Source organism: Tupaia chinensis, unplaced genomic scaffold (assembly GCF_000334495.1).
Source record: "Tupaia chinensis unplaced genomic scaffold, TupChi_1.0 Scaffold141165_1, whole genome shotgun sequence".
Taxonomy (NCBI): Eukaryota; Metazoa; Chordata; class Mammalia; order Scandentia; family Tupaiidae; genus Tupaia; species Tupaia belangeri.
In genome coordinates this window covers 1,114,694-1,120,624 of record NW_006201028.1, presented here as the reverse complement: position 1 = coordinate 1,120,624, position 5,931 = coordinate 1,114,694, and the positions used below count along the sequence as shown (strand labels likewise).

General features: G+C 39.4%; 1 protein-coding gene and 1 pseudogene across 8 annotated transcripts in view; both read left to right on the top strand.

Moving 5' to 3' along the window:
• The window catches only part of LOC102469679 (nucleolin pseudogene), a 2,224-nt pseudogene extending 1,428 nt beyond the window's left edge, over positions 1-796 (top strand).
• Positions 797-4,324: 3,528 nt separating this feature from the next.
• Positions 4,325-5,931, top strand: part of SCUBE2 (signal peptide, CUB domain and EGF like domain containing 2) — a 91,464-nt gene continuing 89,857 nt past the window's right edge. For 4 of the 8 annotated variants that reach the window (XR_001369383.2, XM_027766104.1, XM_014581896.2 and 1 more), the window contains exon 1: positions 4,334-4,352. The gene's annotated coding sequence lies outside the window, so the exon portion shown is untranslated. Of the gene's footprint in view, positions 4,353-5,931 lie in introns of all 8 variants that reach the window. The other 4 variants (XM_014581897.2, XM_006162924.3, XM_027766105.1 and 1 more) reach the window with 3 other exon arrangements.

Genomic DNA, 5,931 nt, shown 5'->3' with positions numbered 1-5,931 from the left:
GCGCTTGTCAAAAACCCCTCCAAAAAAAAAAAAAAAAAAAAGAAGTATTTGACGATGCCATGGAGATCAGGATAATCAGCAAAGATGGAAAAAGTGGAAGGATCGCCTGTATTGCATTTAAGACAGAAGCCGATGCAGAGAAAACCTTTGAAGAAAAGCGGGGAACGGAGATTGATGGACGTTCCCTATGCTACACTGGAGGGAAAGGTCAAAATCAAGACTATTAGAGGTGGAAAGAATACCACTCGGAGTGGTGAATCGAAAACTCTGGTTCTGAGCAACCTCTCCTACAATGCAACCGAAGAAACACTTCAGGAAGAACTCGAGAAGGCAACCTTTATTGAAGTGCCTCAGCCAAAATGACAAATCTAAAGGGTATGTGTTTATAGAATTTGCTTCATTTGAAGATGCTAAAAAAGCTTTAAATTCCTTAATAAAAGGGAAATTGAAGGAAGAGCAATCACGCTAGAGTTACAAGGACCCAGGGGATCACCTAAGTCAAGAAGTCAGCCCGCCAAAACTCTGTCAAAGGTCTGTCTTAGAATACCCAAAGAGACATTAAAGGAGTCTTTTGATGGCTCTCTTCATCCAAGGATAGTCACTGACCAGGAAACAGGATCTTCCAAAGGGTTCAGTTGTGTAGACTTCAATAGTGAGGAAGATGCCAACGCTGCCAAGGAGTCCATGGAAGATGGTGAAATCGATGGAGGCTTTGGAGGCCAAGGTGGCTTCTGAGGAGGCAGAGGAGGAGGAGGAGACCATAAAGCCACAAGGCAAGAAGATGGAGTTTGAATAATTTCTCTATCCCTCTGTCTTCCCTTTTCCATTTGAAAGAAAGGACTCTGGGGTTTTCACTCTGTTACCTGATCACTGACTGAGCCTTCTGAGCACATTCCAGGACAGGGTGCACTCCTATGGTCTACTCGGAAAGCCTAGAGATAACGTTTCAAGGGAGATACTCTTGTTGGTTTTGACTGGATATTCATATAAACTTTTTAAAGAGAAGAGCGATAGAGCTAACCCTTATCTCTAAGTTTTGAATTTATTTTGCTTTATCCCATGTACAAAACCATTTTTCCCCTACAAATAGTTTTTTCGTGTGTGTTGGGGAATTGTAAAGGAAAGCAGAATGTTTTATCATGATTTTTGCTTCGATGACTTTAGGACAAATTTTACAAAGTCCTAAAAGAAATGAAAAGAAAAAAAATTAAAAATGGACATTGGGGCCAGCAGGCGATGTGGTGTTTGAGGCTCTGGACTCTCACACGGCAGATTGCAGTTTGAGTCTCAGACCTTATGACTTGCTTTCTCACTCTCTAGTGAGCACACATGCCCTATAGCAAAACTGAATAATAATAATGTCAGTAATTAAAAATAAAGACATGCTCATAGTTGAAAGAGTCAATTCTATAAAATTTGCTATGAAGAATAGCAATCCCTTACCCATTCTCCCTCTTCCTGTCTCTCTGGAAGTAGCCACTTTCACCTCCTTTTAAGTGAATTATTTTGGTGTTTAACTTTGTTCCTAAACAACTGGCTAGAACTGCCACTTGTTGATTTTTTATTATTAGATATCTCTTGATTTCTTGCTATGGAGGTTGAGGATTTATCTCACGTTCTACACCCCACATAAACAAATAGACATCTCCTCATTCTACTAGCCTCTGAGTAAAATAATATGGCAGTTTTGATGGATGATTATGTAGAGTTTATATTGGTATGATAATGTAATCACTGACGATAGCTGTGTGGTGTACTAAAATATGATTTTTAAAATTTTCCTTTCCAAATGTTTTTTTCCCTGGAGTTGTCTTATGTTGCAGATTTGGGTTTCTGGAAAGTAGACTCTGAGAGGAAGTAGAATGTGCAGATCGCTTGTTAGGAACTGCCCTTAGACCAGCTCTGTAAATGAAGAGAAGAGATAGACTCAGGAAAGAAGAAATCAGGCTGCGTGAGGTCCCAGCACAACTCTGGAGCTACAGTGGTCTCTCCAGTTTGTTTAGTTTCCTTGTGTTCATTACTAATTTAATCCCAGACTCTTGTCTGGTTGTCAAAATCTCCCCTCAACACATTACTCTGCATCAGACGTTCCACTCCATGCCTTCTTACCATCTTCCATCTTTTTTTTTTTTTTTTAAGAATTACTTACTTAATTTTATTCGTTAGTATTATATTATTGTTTTTTGATTTGTTATAGGTCATCTGCAGGAGAGAGAGAGAGCGAGAGAGAGAGCGAGAGAGAGAGAGAGAAAATGAGAAAGCAAGGTACCAGGTCTGGAACTTGAACCACAGTTGACCATGTGGGAGTCCAGTGCCTTCACCACATAACCTGTTGGCCCTGCCTTCCTAACATTTTATCTCTCCCAGGCCCTTGGACCAGCTGTAGCTGGATAAGTGCTACCCACTGTCCACTGTCATTTTGGGCTCAGGACATCCTGTCATACAGAGATTTTGAACACTGTAGTCTCCGTATTGGTCTCCCTCCTCCCCAGATTTTTCTGTTTGTATTTTCCTGGTTTAGTGGAGCCTTACCTTCCAGAAGCAAACCTAGAAAAGTAGTGGGATATCAAGTTTTGTGTATCTTACATATATGAAAATATTATTTTGTCCAAACTTGATTTCCTCGTTTGGAGAATTATGGACTTCTAAGTTGGAAACTTATCCCCATCTTAAATACATTGCCTCCAGACTTCTAACTTATAAGTTCATGTGCTCATGAGAGAGAGAGAGAGAGAGAGAACTCCCCAGTGGAGTGTGGTCACACTGCAATCCCTTTTCCTCCATTCCTCCTTCAGATCAGGATTTTTGGGCATGCATGCACATGTGTCCAGCACGTTTTTCAAGCTGCTGGAGCCAGGACTTTAACAGCAGTTGGACATGTGGGATCTGGCTTTATATGTGAGCACTTAATGGTTGTGCTATGGGGCTGGGCCTCTATTTTTTTTTTTTTTTTGTATTTGTTTTATTAGGGAAGATTTCCTCAGTTTTTTATTTTTAACTGATACTTTTCTTTTTTCTTCTTTTCCTTTTCTAATTTTGCCAGAGGGCACATGTACTCACGAGAGAGCAAGAGGAAGAAGGCAACCCCCAATGGGGCATGGTCGCACCACAATCACTTCTCTATTTCTCCATCTTGTTAGTATTTTGGGCACATATACACATGAGTCCAGTGTGTTTTGCAAGCCACTGGGGGCCAGAATCCAAAGTGTGGTCAACCATGTAGGACCTGACTTCTTGGACCACGAGGCTACAGAGCTGGCCTCAACCCAGGTTTTTATATAGGATGCATGAACTCTATTTTTGTTTTGTCTTTCCTTTCTTCTCTCTCTCTTTTTTTTTTTTTTTTTTAAGAGGGTTTTTTCTATTGGGGGCCTGCGCTCGCCAGTCAGATACAAGATAGAAAGCGAGAAATCACCGCCAGGGGGGATGGCCATGCCACAATCCCTTCTCCTCCATTCTCCTCTCGGGATCTTGGGCATGCACACACATGCACCCAGCGTGAGTTTAAGCCACCGGGTCCGGGACTCGAACCACGGTCGACTACGTGGGAGTCCAGCGACATAGCCATTACGCTAACTACTGATCCCTCCTTTCTTCTCTCTTAAACACTGGTTTAAACAGTATTTAAAAAATAAATAATTGACAAACTGGCTTTGTGTTGACCTATTACTAAATGAAAAGGTATTGCCAGTTACCTGCAATGAAATTGCAAAGTGGATCAACAGATAATTGCAAGGAATCACAGGTCAAATCTTAACTTGTTATCTTAATAGGTTCTATGAACTAACTTAAAAGGATTATAGCATTTCTAATATCACTAATCTTATATGATCATTTTACATAAAACCACATTGACCAAAGTGTGTGTATGTGTGCGTGTGTGTGTGTGTGTGTGTGTGTGTGTATTGGGGTTGTCTTTTCTCTTCCCACAAGCTGTAGATAATAGTTACCAGTGTTGCCACAAGAATTTGAAAGATATTATCTATTGGCAATTTAGCCTTAATTGGTCCAGGAGGATAATTCACCATGACCTTGTCAACAATTCCAAGAGAGCAGTAGAAAGTCAATGTAATATTTTGTGGCTGAAAATGAACCACGAGCAAATCTCATGTGGAAAATCCCAGGTGGTGAGATATCATGACGCTCGAAGTAGATGGGGCCTGGACTTCATTCAGTTCAAAGTTACTGTGGCAGTCATGACACAAAAGCCACCTGCATTTTATTTCTTCTGCCCCTCCTCCTTTTATGACAGTATAGTCACAGTGTCAACAACTAAAAAGTATAAAATGATAACCACTGAAAGTCTCTCCTGTCCTTGCTGACCACTTACCCAGTGTCCATTCCTGCCATTGGTAACCACCTTCTTAATATCTTATGAACGTTTCTAGAGATTCTGTAGGTATATACAAGCAAATGCCAGTATGGATTGTTTTCTTCCCTCTTTTATACAAAAGGTAGAAAAATATACAAATTGTTCTACACTTTTTTTCAACTGAAAAGTGTACCTTGGGGCCAGCAGGTGATGTGGTGGTGAAGGCACTGGATTCCCACATGGCCATATTCTCTCCAATGACTTGAGATGTCAGCTTTATCACATTTTATCCATGAATGATTTTGAGACAATTTCTGGGTGTGATATTCTACTACATTAGACTGTTATATGTCAGTGCTATAGTGTTTTGATTACTGAGCCTTCATAGCCTCTTTTTTCTTTTTTCTTTTTTTTTTAAAAGAATGATTGATTGATTGATTGATTTATTTATTTATTTATTTATTTATTTATTTATTCTGCGTGAGTTTAAGCCACCGGGTCCAGTACTTGAACCGCGGTAGACTACATGAGAGCCCAGCGACATAGCCATTACGCTAATTGCTGGTCCCTATTTATTATTATTTTTAACCTGCTATAGGGCACATGCACTCACAAGAGAGAGAAAAAGAGGGAAAGTGAGAAAGCAAGCTGCCAACTTCAAGACCACCCAAACCACAGTTGGTCATATGGGAATCCACACTCTAGCCACCACGCCACCTGCTGGCCCCATACCTCTTTTAATAATGAGGAGTACTGGGGTTAGCAGGTGGCGTAGTTGTTAGAGCACTGGACTCTCACATTGTCAACCATAGTTCAAGTCTCAGTCCTAGCAGCTTGACACTCATGCCAGATGTGTGTGCATGTGTGTCCAAAATCCCAGGAGGAAAATGGAGGAGAAAAGATTGTGGCATGGCCATCTTTCCTTGAAGGGTGATTTCTCACTTTTCCTCTCACTGTCTCTCTGTCTCTCTGATCTCTGGCAAGTGCATGCACCCTATGTCAAAAACCTTAAAAATAAAAATTGAGGAGTACTGGTCCATCTCTCCAACATTACTCTTTTTCACATTTTTTATTATTAGTCTTATTTCTTTTTCTGTGTGGGTGTTATAATAATTTTTTTCTGATAAGAAAAAGGTCTATTTTTATTGGATCACATTATAATGTTAAATTAAGTTATAGAGAACTGGTCTTTTATGATGCTGCGTACTCCTACCCAAGACCCAGTTACATTTCCACTTGTTGACATTTTCTTTCGGGCTGTGTTTAGTAGTGTTTTAGAAATTTTCTTCATATAGGTATGGAACAGTTCTTGCTGTTTATGGCATTTATTTTTTTACTTTTGCTATTATACTTAAGGTTATTGTTTCCATCATAACATTTATATTGACAAAACTTGATTTTTGGAAATTAATTTTGTTCCCTAGTACTTTATTATTTAAGAAAATTATTTGTAGTAGTCTTTTAGTTGATTTACTTAGGTTTTCCAGATACACATTTATATTACCTGCAATATTTTTCCTTTCCATTTTTATACCACTCATGTTTTAAAGTTTCTTTCTTTCTTTCTTTCTTTCTTTCTTTCTTTCTTTCTTTCTTTCTTTCTTTCTTTCTTTCTTTCT